The 19,284-nt window shown below is 44.0% G+C and overlaps 1 long non-coding RNA gene across 1 annotated transcript; it reads left to right on the plus strand.

Moving 5' to 3' along the window:
- Window positions 1–2,051: 2,051 nt before the first annotated feature.
- LOC137859822 (uncharacterized) lies at window positions 2,052–9,934 on the plus strand. Its single transcript, XR_011098577.1, has 2 exons — window positions 2,052–2,460; window positions 9,125–9,934. It is a non-coding gene; the product is annotated as an uncharacterized lncRNA (long non-coding RNA).
- Window positions 9,935–19,284: the final 9,350 nt, after the last annotated feature.

A 19,284-nucleotide genomic window follows, 5' to 3' on the forward strand; every position in this document is an offset into this window, starting at 1 on the left:
CTGCAGCTGGGCAATTTAAGACTTTGTACCGAGCATGCATGTGGGCTTTCCTGCAGCTGAAATTTTGGGTAGGATCTGCTTGTGTCTCAGCTTTCCTGGCTCAGGGAGGGATGTGTGGGTGGAGGCTGCCTCTCGGTGGTGGGAAGGTGCACGGCGTGCTCATGTGCCGGGCCTGGCATCCCCGCCTGGCTCGGGGAGAGCAGCAAAACCACACCAAGTGTTCATTGCGTGTATCCCATTACATATCCTACAGTGGGTGTGCAGTTTGTCTGCACTCACTGTGAGATGGGGATGAGGTATTTAGCACTGAGGTCTGCAGCAGTTTGAGGGTGAAGCAGTGCCAGCGAGAGTTCCCTGGTAGGTGCCTGAAACCACTTAAGGTGCTGGTTCCTATTGCAGGTTTATGCACTCCTGCATATACACATACACATGTTGCCTTCTGCAAATACATTTCTTGGTACTCTTCTCAAAGTCGGCCTTTTGGGTCCTTTGACCTCCTAATGGAAAAGTACCGACTGAGCTCTTTGGCTCTTTTTCTGTAAATGGGGCTGAATTAGGCAGTGCAGTTCAGGGGACATACCCAGGCTTCTGCAGGTGGCCGGAGTGAGGCACGGGGTCACTGAGCTGGGAGACACCACGGAAAAATGCATGTTTTGCACAGAAGTGGCAGAGAAATAGTGTCGGAGCTACAGTCCTCCAGGTGGACTGAGGTAAGTGAGGTCTTGTACTTTTTGTGGTTGCCAAAGAGGCATGTCTTTATTTATTTATTTAATTATTTACTGGTGGAAAAGTACTTGTTACCCATGTTTGGTGCAGTGATTAACATCACCTAGCTTATATTCTGCTTATTTTCTCTTTCTCCCTTTTCTTTCCCTTGCTTGTCCAAAGATTTCTGCTAGATTCTTGTTTTCCTACACTTCCCTTCTAGGGTATAAGGAGAAAACAGAACAACAAAAACCAAAACAAAATTAGAATGGTCAAATGAGTTTGGGTTGCCTTGAGAGGCTGGGGCTCTTCAGAGGTGTTCAGGACTCAACTAGACAAGCCCCCAAGCAACCTGATCTAATTTGACAGAGGGTCAGGCTGGATGACCTGCGGGGTCTGTTCCAACCTAAATTAGTCTGGTTTTAATGATAGAGCAGTGGAGTGCTAGTGAATAGCGAAGAGTGTTAGAGAACAGAGTGCAGAACGGGGCTTCTCTTGCCCTGAGTGCCAGCTCTGAGTCCTGCTGCATGGCATTAACTGTCTGCAACAAGGCTGGTAACCAGAAAGCTCCTTTCCCATCACTTCTTCTGTACTTGAATAAGAAATACTTTGAAAACGCTATGATTTTTTTTTTTTTTTAAGGTAAATGCTATATAGCTGAGGTAGGTAATGCAATATCGTTTTTAAATTAAAAATTAATCTGGAACTACGTGAATGTTGGTTAAAGGCTTCAGACAGCCCAAGGAGAAATGCGATGCAGTTAACATTTTTAATTGGGAGAGCATTTCATTTAAAGTAATCACAAAGATACAGTATCTCATAGTACTGAAGCAGAAGTGGAGGAAAACTTTTTTTTTTTTTTTTTTAAGCTTAGAAAATAAGCTTTCTTAAACCTTAGAGCTTCTTAAAGCTTTTTTTTTCCTTTTCTTCTCTTTTTTTTTTTTTTTTTCCTTTTGTAATTCTGGGCAGCTGATTCAGTTGAGACTACTGAGTTATGCAGAGAGCAATCAGTGAGCACAGGGTTACCAAGCCTGCAAGCCTACTTTTGGCCCATTTCTGACCCGGACTTTCTTTGTTTTCCTGGTGTGGCTGCAGCCTGCTCTGCTGCAGCACGAGCAAGGAGAGTAATGACTTTTGCCCAACTTTGCTTAGAGGAAAGAACTGTCTGCCCGTTCTCCTGGCAATATTCATCTGCTCTGTCCTGTGCATGGTCAGGCTGAGTGGAGTCCCTTTCCAAGCGAGAGAAGTGTGACACAGAGGGCGAGGAGGCAGGAACTGGTACAGCCCTTACTGCTTCCTTTGCAGAAGTCCCAACCCCAGTTACCTGCGTGTCTCTCAGCTGTCGCTGCTTTTCTCCTTCAGATGCAAAGAATCAGAGAACAGGCAGCAACAGCTGCTGCTGGTAGCACCAAGGACACTTGGTGACACCTGCGGTGCTGCTGACAAGGGAGTTAAGTGCTGTGCTCGCCCTCCCACAGGGAAGGCAGGAGTTGAGCATGGTGGTGGTGGCTGCTGTCCTCTTGTAGTGCAGCTGTGAGCTGTGTGTGTCGGGGGAGTGCTTCCCCCACTATACAGGAACCACTCGTGCCTGTGGGCACACTGGCACTTCTACCGACCCTACTGCACGTGTACTGAGTGTTTAAAACCCCACAGAAAGTGTGCAGGCAGGGCCACACCTGGTGTGAGCCAGAGGTGAAGGTGGCTGTGGCGCTGCTGATCTGAGAGTAGGACGTGGGTCGTGGTTCATCAGAGCAGGTAAGTGGCTGGTTTTGCTTCATGGTCTCTTAAAATGCCTCTCCCATTGAGCCGTTTCCCATCTTATTTCCTATCTTAAATTGAGATCTGTTTAAGCTTTGACCCTCCGTAGAAGATGTGAAGGCACGGGGCAGGATGGCTCACAGACTGTCTCAGCCTCCTGTGAAGGTGCAGAGGAAGGCACCGCTTGAGTTCATGTGGTGAAAGGCTGCAGGCTGACCATGTCTGAGTGCTTGGGGCCTCCTGTGTGAAAGAATACATTTCCAACACTTCTCCCATGTCCTGCACGAACACTGAGCAAGGCAAGGCAGCAGTGGGGCTGGTGAACAGTCAACTCCAAAACCACTCAGGTGGGCTCAGAGCTCCAGGCCTGCCCTGGACCTGAGTGGTTTGAAGTGGCTCTGGGAGGCAGAGCTGCGTGTCCTGTGCTGCAGCAGGCTCAGATCAGGGTGTTTGGGGGGCTGCAGATGCCGCAGTTGGCCCATCAGTGCCTTTTCCCTGGTCTCATCCCAGCCACTGCCGTAGCCATGAGATCAGTCTTCAGGAAAACAACAGAAAACAACGGGGCAGCGGTGTGCAGCTGGGGGCAGGCGTGATGGAAATGGAGGGGTTGGAACTGGGGGTCTGTGCTGAGCCCCTGGGGAGGGGGTCCTGAGAGCCTGGGTGAGCGGTGGGAGCAGCCCCACAGCTGGGGGGATGGCTCGAAACCCTGTGGTGCCAGGGCCCCTCCTGGAGGAGGGAGAGGCACACAATGTGGTCTTCCAACCTGGGAAAACTCACGTGAAATTAAAAGGCCAAACACCAGTGCTGCATGTGAGTCAGGGCAGTAGGGTATGGTCCTCAGCTGGCTTGGTTCGTAAACGCTTATTTTTATAATCCCTCGTTTGTTAGGAGGTGCTGTGTCATGTTTTACCTGTGGTGTGACTTTTTGTACCAGGTTCAAGGTACAAAAAATCCATCTTTAGTCATTTCTGGATGGAGAGCTGTGATCCTCAACAGCCCCACGACCACTGGGCAAGCAGGGAACTCCTCATACCTGGCAGGGAAGTCCAGTTGTTTTGCTAGGACAACTGAAAGCCCTGTGTCAATTACTTCTCCCAGCTCTTTTCCCGTTTAATTTTTTTCCCCTGGATTACACACGTTTAACGCTAGATGGAGCCTTCTGTGCGCTGCAGGAACTGGGGAGAGCGAAGAGTTCAGAGAAACATCCTTCACTTAGAGCAGTGTCTTGTGAAATGTGTTAATGGAAGTATCGCTGGCAATAAGGGTGTTGTTTAATGAGAAAAACACAGTGGGAGATTCCTTTTTACACCAACAGAAAGCAAAAATTCGGTGGTGCTTCCCTTTACGTGAGAAACACATCAGATCTCAGAATTAGAATGGTTATAGGTTATTCAAGGTTACGTACACATCAATTTTAAAATACTTCTTGAAGTATGCAGAGAGGAAGGGCAGTGTCTGTGGTTTCAGAACACGCATATAGATGTGTGTAGAATTGTTTCTGTCCTACAGATGTCTGTGGCTTTCCCTGACTGCTTCTGCAGCTCTCCTTAGAAAAATTATTCAAAATATGATGAGTTGTTTGATGTTTCCTTAATAAGCTGCTTATTATGTTGCACTACAGCCTTGGTGTTGGTTGTGTAGCTGCTGATCTTTCTAGATGACGCAACGGTGATGATGTTGGGAAGCTCTTCGATATTATTCTTACAGAAGCTGGGTGGTGTCAGCATTCTGCGCACATCCACAGCCTCTGAAAGCAACCAAGAAAGTAGATTACAGAAGACGAGTTTCCAAGAAGACAAAATTGCAACATCATTATGAAATGAACCGTGTCGTCTTAATTCTTCTGCAAGTTTTAGGCTGCATACAAACAACGGGTGCATCTTGCTGACATCAAGAACAGTTATAGGATATTGAGACAATGCAAATATAAAACATTTTAGGCAAATTACATGTTTGCACTGAGAATGTTAACTGAGAGAAATTCTGGTAGAAAACTCCCCGACGGACGAAGGTTGCCATGCAAAGGATACATCCTCTGAACCAAATGATTGCCAACAATTTTCAAACCCCACAGGAAGGGATCTTTGATGGGTTAATGGCCTAGTTCTGCAAATATTTATGCATAGGGCTTTAATTTTATGCTCAACTGAATAGTTCCCAATGAATTTACCAGAATTGCTTCATGATAGCCTCTTAAGTGGAGGAAAAAAAAAGATAATTAAAACATGCATACTTCTACATGTATGGACATAATTTTTTTTTGATTCTTCCATTTAAGCAAATAAATGCTTAAATGGTTTTTTACTTAGAAAAAGAAAAAAAATAAAGGTCTATAATTTACATTCTTCTCAACCATTGTTTGCTTTGCTCTACCTTCATATGCTTTTGCACCGTGCAAGACACTGGTTTCTTGCAGTAAGGGATGTAACAGCAGAGGTTGCCATTGACTTTGCAATCAGTCTATAAAATGGGCTGCGAGTCTCTTCAGCGAGAGCTAGCACACTGACTGCTCCCCCTGCTCAGCAACCCACCGAGAGACTCCGTAAGGCTTTTGGTTGAGGGATTCCACCTAGCAAAGTAATGAAAAACTTGAAAATAATGACAAAATAACCCACAGCATGTTTTGTCTTCAAAATTAAACTCATTGCCAACAGCATGTTAAATTTCCAAATGAATTTCCTTAAGTAATTCAGAACAATCTTATTACTCCTAAACCACCTGAACTGGCCTGTGCCTTCCTGAGTTTGTCTTGTAGAAGTCATCAGATATGCAGGCTGCTTTGACTAAGTAGCTTTCCCTTTGTTTCCAGGTGAACATGACTTGCACGTGCTGCTCAGAGTTTCAGTGCCCTTTTAAAAGACTATTGCAGCCACTTGAAGAAGTAACCTGTCAAAGCTGACGTTCATCCCCTCTCCCCTAAATCTCTCTCTTCCTAATTCAGCTGTGCTGAGTAGCAAGGTAGAGAGGTATTAGTGGAACCAGTCCATAAAGTTCACTCTATCTTTGTATTAAAAAGTTACCTGTGATTGTGGTAGCGATAGGGGATGTGCTCATAATGAAAATATTGCTGTCTAGATCTTGATACTGATAATACCCCAAGGCATTGGCAAACAAGTAATTGTGGAGCTGATATTTGGCTGCTCTCACCAGGGGCTGCAGGGAAAGTGTTTTTAAGCCATTTGCAAGCTACAGATTGGGAGTCCCTTGGGGCATCTTAATGTGTCATTTTGGGGTCTTTGCTCAATCCCTTGTCCTGGGGCTGGGTGTGGGCAGTTCTGAGGCTGGCTGTCATTTACAGTGACTTTAGGGCTCAGGGATGGGTAGTGGGGATGAGTAACCCAGGTGGAGCACTATGGAAATGCAGTGGGATTACTGCAGGGATGAAGCACAAATCTCGCTGTTTTGACTCCCTGTAGCCTGTACTGGGTTATTGGCAGCTTGCTCGGACACCTCTGCAAAGCTCTGAATTGTGCAAGCTGCACAGCCTGCAACTCCTGCGTGTGTTTGGGTACACGACTCCTTTCCGTAGGCACCTTCCTAACAAGGCCAGCAACATTTTCTTCCTCATATGTCTGCTGAAGCATGAAGCATTTTTGATGGAGAGTACATAAGTGTTTTGGAGAGATCAATCACCCTGTAGGTAACTAGGCATTGGTCATGTACATGCATAGTTTTGCTATACTTTTATCTTAGGAATGAGTGTTACTGAGGATGATCTGACCTCCTCTGTCCCAAGTACCTAAGAGGCTTTTACTGCAAACTACCTCCCTGGGTGTGCAGCCGTTCCTGTGTGAATTCCCAGGGGATTCAGGGAATTCCTCGGTGGCACTGATTTCTTGCACTTCTTTTCTTCTTCTCTTACGTGTTCACAACTATCTGGAAATCCCAGGCATCTCTGCCCTATTTTCCCACTGCTGGGCTCAGGGACCGGAGCACAGCTGGCTTGGTGTGCGCTGGCTGTTGTCCCTTCTGTGTCTGCCCAGCTTCCCCTGCTTGCAGTTGACCTAAAACAATTTTGTCAGGTGCTCTCACTGCCTTGCTATTCACCACTTCTTGCAGGCTGTTAATGAATATATTGAAAAACACCAGCCCGAAGACTGATCCCTAGGGCACTACACTATTAACCTTTCTCCATGCTGAGAATTGGCCATTTATTTCCATTCTCTTTCCTATCTCTTAACTTGCTTTAATCCATGACAAGACTTGATCGTTCACCCGGCGGTAACCGTGTTTCCTTTGCAGCCTCCAGGTAGGTAGGAACTTTATCAAATGCCTTTGGAGGCATTTTTGAACAAATCAGCCTTCCCAGTCGTCCTTTGCATGATGTCTCCTTTGTACTGCAAAAGGCTCCCAGTAACCAGAGGAGGTGCAGGTCTCGAGGTGTCGTTGGGGATTGCTGCGGTCTGAATGTGCCAGCAAGGTGCTGCTTTTACAGCACTGAGGGGGGGACGAAGTCAGCTTCTCACTTCTTGTCTTCCCGAATGTCCATATTTAATGTATCTCGGGGCTTTCATGGGCTGCGACACGTTGTGTGGCTTCTGCCCAGCCAGGGGATTTGAGCTGTGTTCTCTTCTTGCCTGGGTTAACGCTCTCCTGACTTTTTCCACAGACTTCCCTATTTTTGCATGTGGCGCCAGCTTGTGTTCTTTGCCCAGGGTTGTTGCTTAGCTCTGGTATCGTACAAAGTTTTTTTCTTACCACATTAAGCATGCGGAGGAACCAAAGAAATTGTATATGTCAATTGGTTCATATCTCCTGTGGTTAAAAATACGTGGGTTTTACTGGAAATGTGGGTTGGCTGTATTGGAGCAACAATGGATATGGGGACTCCTTGCAAGAAAACTGAAGATGAGTGAAGTGACTTGGCATAATGCAGAGAAACAAGGACTTCTGCTCCCTGCTAGAGAGCTCTGGAGATGGAAACACAGAAAGCTGCCTTCTGTGATGGGTGCAGGGACAAGGAAAGAGGACCAAGTGTGGGAGCGTGTGCATGGGCAGGCTTCAGACAGGGGGACGATGGCAGTCGTCACTTATCCTGGTTGTAGGGAGTGTGGCACAGCGCTGCTGGAGTCACTGAGGATATTACACGCTGGTAGATCATGGTTTGCATCTTCAATGGTGAAGTTCCCTTATTTTATAAAATAACTTGTTTATTTCTTGAATCAAGCTATAATAAATAATTTGGTTTGTGGACAGGGAAGGATTGTTGTAGTGTCTCTTAGTTTGGCAAATGAATTATTTTGTATGAGATAAGTCACAAATTTGAATGTGGCAAAAGCTCCTACACTATTTATCAAGGGAATCAGGTTCATGAACACCATTGCTTCAGAAAGTCCCACCTGAAACTCCTGAAATGTGGGTGATGTTGTTGGGAAGTAACGAGCACATAATGAGAGCACCCGTTATCTCTTTAAAAAACGAGTTTAGGGCACTCAGCTCTGCAAAGTCACATGCAGCTTAGAAGATTGAGTGGAAATTGGGGTGATACTTCCAGTTTTGAACCATGCAGCAATCATCTAAAACTAATACATAATTTTAGAATGAGTGGAACTGATATGTCCTATCTACCTGTGGGTGGGAGCACGAAATGTAGTGTGTTTTTTTGGCCTCCATTTGAAGTATTTCAGAGGTGCTGATACAAAACAAAGCATCAACATTGTGTGCAGAGGTGCCTGTCTACACTTTAATTTTTGTGTGAGAATGGCTTGGAAGGCTATTTTAGGCTTGCAATGGTTGATGTATGATTAGGGTAAATATCTGGAATGCGTCTGGAATCTGGATGGCATCTGCCATCTTTTTCACATCTCTTTTGTCCTTGGCTTAACGTAATGTGTCTGTTCGGTGAAGATAGTGCAAAGAGGGAACTTTCTGAATAAGAGGCTGGTTTTGTTCAGTAGGACAGCCAAATAACTGAGCAGAGACCTTATTAGTTTCAGTTCAAATGCAACACAGTCTCATCCCTGAAATGGAAATTTTCAAAAAATGTTTTTTCTTGAAAGGTGTCTTTTTTCCCCTCACTTAACTTTTATACAGAATTCATTTCCAGTCACGTTGAGAACAAACACTACAATTTCTGTCTTTCAGGAAATGTTCTCAAATTCTTTAGCTAAGAACTATTTGAAAATCTATTTTGAGTTTTTTAAACAGGTTTGCCCGCCTCAAATGACTTTTTCCAAAAGAACAATCTTCACCTGAAAAGTTTTTCCCAGCCCCAGGGAAGAGCTGTATCTGCATGCTAAAACATCCGAGGAGTGGTGTGCGTCTGTGGGACGTGGCTTTCTGAAGTAGAAAAGGGAGATAGGAAACCAACAGCATGAGGGAGAAGTCATTTCACATTAGTGAAACCTTAATTCTTAAAAATAAATACAATACAGTAGGCATTGATGCTCAGGAGAAGCAAAATATGAAAGAGAAGCACAGGGTTTAAACACAGCATCCTGGTAGTGCAAGGCATTCTCTGTTTCCTCTGTTCTCCTGAGAGCTCAGGTTAAATCATGTTTTCCTATCTGTGCAAAGTGTGTTTAATGAGACAATTAGGCACTATGGACTTTAGCGGGCAATGGTAACTCCTGGGTTACCTTTTTTTTATTATTTATTTATTTTTTCAGTACTTTTAGTTGGAAAACTGGTATTTTAGTGCCTTGTTTGTTTCTCCACCAAGTGACAGATCTGGATTTCGCTCACCTACCTCCTGGCTGAACTTTGGTGTCACCTGTGCCTGCAGGGCCGTGCAGCACTGCAGCCGTGTTTCGGATGAAGCACAGGAATGAATGCAGACTTCAGATTCTCTGAAACAGAAACGTGGTGCACATGCACTGAAATAATCATGATCTCATTCCCAGGCTGGAGCCTGTGTCCCTGCCTGGCAGCTTGTGCCCTGGGCAGGGAGAGCGGCTGGCACCCAGAGCCTGCGTGGGGACAGTGGATGTCAGTGCATTGGCCAAGTGCAAAAACAAAACAGCCAACAGCAGCCAAAATCCTCTTGTGCACCGTGTTCAGAAAGTTCAGAAAATCGTTGGCTTAAGGAAATACAATTTCAGCCTTCAGCATTCTCTTCTGGCAATATGCATTTCCTGTAAATAGACAGTTATTTCTGCCAGGGGTGGAATTTTTCTCTCTTTGAAGCTGAAAACTCGTTAAAATCTGACGTTAAACAATTAATGTTCCTAGGGACAAATTGTTTCATGTACTAGGACTTTCTCCAGCCAGAGAAAACACAGTATCCCAGAAAATTACAGGACTCATAATAAACTTCATACTAACAAAATGCTCGGCAGTGTTTGTTTCAAGCCCCAGTATTTTTTACTGAACCTGTGAGAATCTGTTTGCAGATCTGCCATCTGCTTGCTGATGAATGATCTCAGTAAATAATGTGTCTTACCATAGCTTATTCTGAGTTTGATGGACAAAGAATGAAGGTAAGCACGTTTATCTACAGAATCAGTATTAAAACTAGTATTAAAATTTGAAATCCCGTAGTCTCAATTTTTTTTGGTTGTGGTTTTGAAAATAGTCTCCCTTCAAACTTGAGGACCTGCTGCTCTGCTCGGTGTCTGGGAAGCCAGTCACCACCCTCCTGCTGCACTCTCCAGCCGCGTTGGGCAGTGCAGGGTCTGTCCAGCCCTAATGGGCTCAGGGCTCCTAATGTCTTCTGGGGTCACCAGAGCCCTTCAGGCTTACACGCTTTGTGTGCTGGAGAAACCAAAATGAGATTCTGCTTTCCTTAAGGTTTCGTTGGAAGCATGAGAAGTCAGAGGTTGGGCTGTGTGTGTTGTTGGAGCCTACAGGTTGTGCCTCCATCCTGTGCAGCAGTGCTGTAGGGGCTCAACCTCTTGTCCTAAGGGGCAGGAGGAGGCACGGGTGTAAAGGTGCTCTCTGGGTTCACAGCCTCCCCTTTGCACAGCAGAAACAAGACACAAACACCATTAGACACACCTATGGCATCGTGTCAGGATGGAGGGGGACAGCTTTGGGTCGAGAAGGCCTGGGGGAGGACCAGGCTGGCACACACGGCATCTTCTGTACTAACGCAATCCTGCGAGTGCAGAGCAGATCCAGCAAATGTGGAATACTCACACGAGGAGGCAATCTAAAATATCGATCCTGTGTTCAGCTCAGGAGCGAACCTGAAGATGTGTTAGTGAATGGTTACGGTGTGGGAATCTGTAGAGATGAGCACACTGATCTGGTGATTTTGTCTGTTCATCTGAAATAAAAATTTAGAGATTTCTCTGGAATTATGAAACTGTATTTATTGGCTTTAAACTTGACCAGAATGAACAAGTCCATTCACTGGCTATTTGCTGAATTTAGCCCTAAACATTACAAAGAATTGATCCAGAGAATGTAATGAGAATTCCATTTTAAATTGAACTATATTTTTCCCCATGTATCTTAATAAAAACAATTCAAATAATAAGAGAATTACTTAGGCAAAAACCCCACTTCCGAGTTCTCGCATTTATTGTCGTCATTACCCTCGGTTTGTGGGTAAGGGCATTGTTCATGCAAATAGCCTTTTACTACTGAACCTTATGATTCTAATGACCGTTTCTGATCCTAATCCAGTTTGCTGCATTTTCTGACACAAACTGCTGCTCTGAAACCTGCAGAGCCACGTGGAGACCGAAACAACTCTGTAGCTGAAGACTGAGTGTCCTGGTGGTAGGTGCTGGCACAGCCGTGCACCAGCAGCAGTTGTCCCTTCTCATTGTATCCCTAATTTTATATGAGAAACCAATGAGTTTTTTTTTTTTTTTCTCCAAAATTTGAAGATCTCCTTTTCTTGCATCAAGATGAAACTATATCACACTTCATTAACCTAACTCCGATAATTCTCTTTCCCTGAGGGGCATGATGAGCTTCTCAGCAGTAGAAAGTAATTGGTCATTAAATGCTAGTTTTGGGGGCGCCCGGCACATCTCACACCTCCAGTGGCATAAATGGCACGTGGCCATGCTGCTGATCTCCAGATCCATCGCTGCTGAAGGGGCAGGCTGCGGAGGGAGGGAGGTGACTTCTGAACTCGTCCTTGCTTGCTCTTCTCAAACTGATTATGTCCTCCAAGAACAAACATTTATCACATCCAACTTTTCATTTACTTATTTTCCTCAAAATGGTAAACTATTACTAGGATGTATCCTTATGTCCTCATATTATGTATCTCATTAATCAATTTCTTTGGAAAATGTTTGGTCTGGCTCTCTGGGAATGGGTTACCAAAAAGGCTACACTTCCATCCCAGCAGACCAACATCACCTCATCTGTATTCTTTGAGCTCCCTCAGTCCAAGAGGACTCTATCCTCCTCACATTAATGTTAATGCTCTCAAACAATTCTTGTCTTCTACGTTCATATGGATTTCTAATTGATCAGTTTCTTCTAGGTTAGAAAACGTAACTGGGCAGCTTACATCACTCGTCTACTCAAGGCTTTTTACGTGCATTTCCTTCGGTCAATCACAGAGCAAATCCTGGTGGCTGTCTCACTAATGCTCATCCCTCAGACTTTAACTTTCTGCTCAAGCTTTTTACTGTTGGCCTGGTTACATTTCTTGTCCACCTTACCCAGACTGTCCTCCTCATCAGGTGTTGGCACTTCTTAATAGTAAATAGTGGGTAACCGTGATTATTTGGGAAACAAATCTCTCTCCTCCACCTCTCTTTAAGGCTCTTACACCTGGCTTACCTAAAGTCTAGTCATATTATTACTGTTTTAAGTCCATGCAAAAAAATTGTGACTTCGGTCCTTTTAATAGCAGCCTGCAGGACAAAGTAGCAGAGTTTGAAGTGTAGGAAACCCATGTATACCTGTGCTAAATCTTGCTTATTTATAGCAGCCCAGGGTTTCCTCTTGCTACAGCAGTGCAGCTGTAGCAGAAGTTTCAGAGTGAGCCACTGCAGTGAAAAATTTCAGTCTGCGCGTTCAGGTGTTGAGGTATTTATGTATTGGAGCCGGTTGCTTCTGAGGCATTGCAGGACTGCAAGCAGGTGACTGAGACACGACGCTCCTTAATAATTTAAAGCGGGGATGAACTACGAGACCATCAGTTAAAACGGATTCCTACTAAATCCTGGCATAAAATCAATGATCAGCAAAAACAAACAGCAGCCTTTGGAGCCTTTGATGCTGCTTTTGCAGGGACTGGACGTCAGCTTAGACCAGCTCTTGAATGCCGCGGAGCTGCCTGCTGCCCTAGGCATGTGAGCAGGCTCCCATCGGCTGCATGAGATGCTGCCCATCCCCATGGACCCTGGGCTGGGCGTCCCTCTGCATCCAACCACCCAGCCTGTGCTCGGGGTGGGAGCATGCAGCCAGCAAGGGCACCTGCCCTCCGTGCAGAAAAAGGAGCTGAGCAGCTTCAGACAGTTGAAAAACACGTAACTGTAGTAATTAGCTTATTATCTGCAACACTGTTGTAAACATGTTAATAATTAAGCAGCATCTACGTTGTATAGTGTGCCTTTGGTTAATGTGGCGATGGTTATTAAAATGCATTAATGATTCTGAGAAAGTTGGTGTAGATACTGCAAATCCTTTTTCCAAGTTTAGCACTTTTTTCTTTTTTTTTTTTTTTTTTTTGGGTGTTCACAGCAATTGCATATTTTGCAGAAAAGCACATAAAGATAATTCTTCTGTAAACTACATTTTTCAATGTGTCACTTAATGTGCATTTTCCTAAAATCATTTTGTGGGAATAAAGATGATGTCTGGTAGCTAAATTATTTGTTATCAGACTCTATACCATGAAAAGTCTGATTAGAATTGCGGGCAATAAAAATGAAAACCAAAATATTTAATGCACCCACTAACAAAATAGTCTGCTTCTGTAAATGATCTTTGTGGGTTGTCTACTGTAAAACCAACAAAAAAAGAGGAATGAAAATTGAGATGAGATATTTTCCCTTACCCTGTGATATGAGGTAAAATGTATATAAATATACAATACCCAAATGTAGCGCTAGCTTACATCCCTGTTCCCTTCTTGGGAACTTCTGTTGCATTCCCTCCCTTTCTAGCTCACAGCCTGTGTGTTTGCAGAGCTTTTCTCTGGTCTCCTGCCTGTGGCTTTGCCTCCTGGGGCTTTGCCTCTGCCTCCAGTGCCTGATGTGTTTTCCAGCAAACAGCACGTGTTTGCTGGCACAGGGACCTGTTTGTCTCCTGGTAGGTGGAGGAGGTGAACGTGTGGTTTTTGTCTTTGTCTTTGACCACGGACAGTGTTAATCTGGCTGTGAGTAACCTCTGATGTTTATTTTAAACAGAATCAAAGCGTACATTTATTTGTTTTGGACTGGAAATAGCAATAAGGAGTGACGGAGAGGCATTTTTCTGTCTGTGGGAGCACAATGCATGTGTTCTTTTGCAATACAGAGCAGCCTTACCTGCTAAGCACCTGATCCTGACCCATAAACCATCCTTGCCATGCTTCGGATTGCCGAAATTTCATCAGGCTTTAGCCAGAAAACCCCGATCACTTAATCAGAGGATTATTGTGAAGTACACAAGTAGTATAATTAAATGTCTTAGTACCTGATTAGACTATGGATTTAGAGATGGAGCGGAATTATGCAGAGATACAATGTAACTGGGTTAATAACAATCAACTGATTAATGTAGTACATCTCATTCAGGCCTAAAGGAGAATAGACCGAGATGATTAGCACAGTTGCAAATATGCAGGAGTGCACAAAGCAGAATGTATGCGACAAGACTGAGCAAATGAGGGGGAATTTCATCAGTGTACCAAAATACGAAGATGTTTAAAGGAGGAGCAGTGTTAGACAACTTGCTGAAAGTAGCCTGGAAGCTGCAGTGATTCCTGGCATGTTTGTTGTGCCGTGTGCTTACGATTGCAGTGAGTGAGTGCTCGTAATGGAAGCAAACAGAACATTTTGTGTTAATAAACAAATCCGATCGCATTTGTCTGTGGAAGGAAACAGAACTGAGTGGGTACCCTGATCTTAATGCTCGCCTGGGTAAAAAATGTACTGGAAAGCAAAATTGAACAGAAACCTTTACGGGCTGTGAGCACTTAAAGGCTTTGAGTTGTGGTGGACGAGGTGAGCAGGGGCAGCTGCGAGCCCCCTGTGCTAACCCACCGACCCGGCACGGGGCACAGACAGGGCAGGGCTCTGGGGAGGTCATGGGTTTGTTTCCTGTGGTGTCCAGGTGGTTTTGGTAGGCTTTTGGTAAATTCTAGGAGCTGGGGCTGGCTTAGCTTGAAATCAAGGAAAAACTTTTTCCCTGACAGCCAAAGGAGCAATGGAAAGCTGCTTTCTGGTGCTCACAGTGCGCAGTGGAGTTGGGTGTGATGGTTGGGACTATGGAGAATATTTCTGACATGCTTTTTCATAAAACTCTCTGGACAACAGCTATTGAACCTTTAGCAGGTTCCTCTGGAGGTCACCTCCTTCAGAAAGATCCCTTGCAGCTACCTCAGGACCCGTGGTGTGCAGGAGGGGCGCGGGACCCCGCTCTGACCCTCCCAGGGTGATGCTGGTGCTGTGGGAGCTGGCGGCTGCTGCAGTGGGTGAGAATTAACCATCATCATCTGGGGACTGAAGGCGGCTACAAAGGAGGATTCGTGTTGTTTCCGGATGCCTAATTCTCTTCTGCAGTTCAATGATTTGTTTTAATGGCACCTAAACTGACGGATTGCAGAGCAGTGCTCCAGAGATAAGCCGTGCATACACAGTCAGACTTCTCCCTGGTCTTTCTGGTGATAAAAGACTGCATTAACAGAGGATAAAGATTATGGCACCTGCTGTAATCCACCTACCCCTGAGACTGCACAGCACACCTGCATGGCACGAAGCAGGACCCAACATCTCGAGCGATGCCATTCAGGAGCTGGAGTGATGCCACATGGAGCTGGAGTTGCTGTGGGAGTTATCCCAACTTCTGCATTTTGGTAGCAGAAAACTGCCCAGCTACTGCCCATTTGTGATTAAAGACCTTTGGAGAAGCCCTCCAAAATATGTTTTTTTAAGACATGGGGGGTAGGGGTGGGAGCTTTTAGGTGCAGCGTCCTAATAAAGACTTTATTAATTAGCTGTGTATTAGAAGATGTATATTAGAAAGCTTAACTTGCAATAATAAATGAACAATAAAGCACAGTAAATGAAAGGAAAGAGGCTGTGAAAATTATATAGGATTTTAAACTATAAATAGAACTTGAGATGTTATATTGCCTTAGAGAACAGCTCCAGTCACCTCTGGGTAAGATGTAAAGAAAAGTCAGCATGTGTCGGGACTGGGGGTAAAGGGAGGGAAATAACTTCTTAGCTGATACAATCCAAAAGTGGAGGTGGTAATATAAGGAAAAGAGAAAATAAACATTCGCTTGAGTTATAGACTGAAATATGACTGTGATGTGATTTGGACCAGGTGATCTCTGCAGGTCTGTTCCAGCCTCATTCATTCTGTGGTTTGAGCTTGGACAGCCTGAGTTCTCATTTCTGCTGTCACTTCCTATCTTTAAAGGCTTTAGAAGGAAGATTGAGCAAGCTATATTTAGTCGGGCTTGAAAAGCACCTGTTTTTTCTTTTTTTTTTTTTTTTTTTTTTTTTTTTTTTTCCTTTTTTCTCCATACTGCATTTATAGGCTGCTGAGGTCAGGTACCTGAGAGGCAACTTTGATTGCTTCCTATTATTTTTTCTCTTAACTGTTGCTCTCTTGAAATGCAGCCTTACCTTGACCAGCAGCATCCTGCTCGTGCCTCTGCACAAGCTGCTGTTGCTGTTTGCAGATTCATACCCAGAAGGGATTCAAATATATCTTCTGCCTTACAGGAGCAGGCATAGGTAATAGCTTGTTTTTGGTTGCAAGCAAAATAGTGGAACAAGGGAGAAGCTATAGTGAACTAAAACGAAAAAATACGAGAAGAATCCTAATCTCATCATGTCTGAACCTGGTACAAATTCAAGTTAATGGAATCTCGCATTGGAATAGTTACTAAAATGGGTAGTTTTACCACTGACTGCTGAAAGGCCACGAGTTCACCTTCTTTGACTGTATTTGTGGTACGTAGGTGTGTGAATAAAGGCATCTGGAGACGTGAGTGCAAACCTTGTTCTGCGCTTGTACCTGCTACCACTGGTCGATCTGGGTGTTCCCCACAGGGCAGGTGATCTCTTGTCACCGTGTGCTTGACCCCAGTGTATTTAGATTTTCTCACCCTATTTCTGTTTTGCATTTCCTTTCCATCTTATTTTCTTAGATGGAGGGAAATATCATCCGTATCTAAGACTTTTATATATTATTCCCAATTATTAGAAGACAGCAAAATTAAATTAAATTTATCCCAAGATCTTTCTTTCATGACTTAACTGTCTTCTTTTGCCTTACACTCCTATCGTTTTATAAATCATGAAGCCTCTCTATAATTCTTTTCAACTTAGTGAACGTACTCCATGTGTTCTTTGGTTACATACAATTCTGTTCATTTCACATCTCCTGGGGCTTTTGTAATAGGATACAAGACACCATTATGAGCAATCTGTCTTCTTTCTCCAATACAGAGAGAAGTAGATCTGATTTTAGAGGTAGACTAATGTACGGTTTCTTATTTAGAAGAAAGATGTATTGTGGGAACAAAACAGATTATCTATGGTAGCTTTGATTCATAAAGCTGACAAATGTATAATTTATCATTTGGGATGAGAACATGTGATTAGACTTTATGGTAGAGTACAGAAGTCCCAGCAACTGTACGAACCAGTCTTAACCAGACTAAACGCTTTCCTTCTCTGTTGTTTCAGGTTCAATCCGAGTGATGGGGGCTCTGCATCAGGCATGCAAGACGTGCTGCTGTGTTCGACAATATTTGATGGAAGGTCAGAGAAGCTGACAGCAGAGAGAGAAATTTCATTTGTCTAATAGTCTGGGAGATTTAATTCTGGTTTTATTTATTCTTCCTTTCTGTTGAAAGGCGCTAAAACCCCTAACTTCAAGAAAATACAAAAATAGGCCATGCACTCTTGTCCATTAATTGATGTGGAGAACTATGTAGCTTCTGAGTTGAGGAAAAGTGATGTAGGGAGCTACTGTGACTCCTGAGATCCGTGCACATTTGCTTGTAAAAGACTTGCAATAGATCTGCAAAGGAACCGAATATCAGATATGAATGGCAAAACAATAAGGTAGCAGTGAGTTTAGGGAATTTTGCTGTTTGACCCTGTCGTTTGTTACTGGTTTGTTTCTCTCTCTTGGAGATTTGTGAAGATCTGCAGGGGTGTGAGGGTTAAGACACTTTTCTTACCTGGACAGAGAAGGGCAGAGTAACAAGAAACACGCTTGCCCCTGTCTGCACATACATCCTCCTCCTCCTCCTCACAGGGGAAGCTCAGGAAGGCCCCTTAGCAATTCAAAACCTTGGTGCCAAGGGCCATGCAGAAGCAATGTTCCTGCTGGCAGCCTGAGATCTGGGGCTCTTCATTGGCCTGCCATCTGCTGCACAGCACCAGGGGAGGCTCAGGAAAAAGTCTGAAATGGGAGAATTAGAAAAAGGAGCAGGGTGATGAGAACCCGAAATGTGAAAGCTGCATCAGACTGAGGTATCCGGCAAGGCGTGTGTTAGGATGCAAACAAGGCCACTAATTATCATTCAGGAAGCCAACGCTTTGGTGATGCAGGTGCCCTTTTCCCTCCCTCCCTCCCCCTGACTAGATTTTATGAACTTTATAGGAGTAGATTTATTGTTGAAGCAAGAAAAGAGGAAAAAGAGCTGAGATGTATGATTTATGTGCATTTCAAAGGGCCACGGGAAGTCACTCTGGATGTACTGTAAATCATGCCACATGCATCATTTTCTGGAAAGTGCGGCGTGCAAGGAGGAGATTCAGTGCTCGCTGGTTATGATGGGTGGGGAGAGCTTTCTTTAGAGCAGTGTGTGTAATTAGGTTTCCTACAGAGCACAGAGTGAATTGCTAATGGCATGATTTTTTTTTGTAGTCTCTCTGAAGGGCAGGTTGATCAGAAGTGCAGATAGTCTGGTTGATCCTTTATACAACACTATACCTCCTTCACAAAAATTACCACAGAGGAAATTTGATCAGTCACTTCCTTCTGTTTCTGTTATGTGGTCTGCAATCTCCTCTCACCTCTTCTGCTTTTCTCACCCATTTTTCTTTACTTTTTCTTTACTTATTTATTTTTGCAAATACTTACTGCATAGTAGCCAAACATTAGAAGAATGCCAAGAAGCCATGCGATGGGAAAGGAAGAGAAGAAAATCTTTCCAGCTCCTGATTTTTGTGACTATACACATTTTTTTTTTTTTTTCTGAAAAACCTCTGAAAACCTTTTGAAACCTCAATATTTCCCCTAATCAGAGGACCTGCCTTTGCAGTACGTTGTATGCTGGTACTCATGCTGTGTCCTAGTTAACAGTAGACTTACCCTCATCAAAGAGATTTGCATGTAATCTCCTGATTTGGTGTACGTACCCAATATTCAGCTTCCTGCTTTGACAACGCACATAGTAATTTTGGAAAATACTTTAATAATAAAACTAGCTTTGACCATGTTGCTAAACACTCATCAAAACACCCAAGGTGTGATACAGCTTTTGCTACAGTGCTGATTAGCAAGTTGCCTGAACAAAAGTTGCCTCCTTTAGCACTGTGGTGTCCTAGGAATACTCTGATGTACATTAAAAAAGGATTTGAAAAAGCTGCAAAGATGAAAAATGAGTCGTTTCCTATCAATTATTTACCTCTCTAAGGGCATGGGATATGTTGCATCATGCAGATGCTAAAGTGCTTGTATGAGAATAGTCTCCAACGAGATCACTTGATACTGGTAGTTAATATAGTGGAATAA

The sequence above is a fragment of the Anas acuta genome, chromosome 7 (assembly GCF_963932015.1).
Source record: "Anas acuta chromosome 7, bAnaAcu1.1, whole genome shotgun sequence".
NCBI lineage: Eukaryota > Metazoa > Chordata > Aves > Anseriformes > Anatidae > Anas > Anas acuta.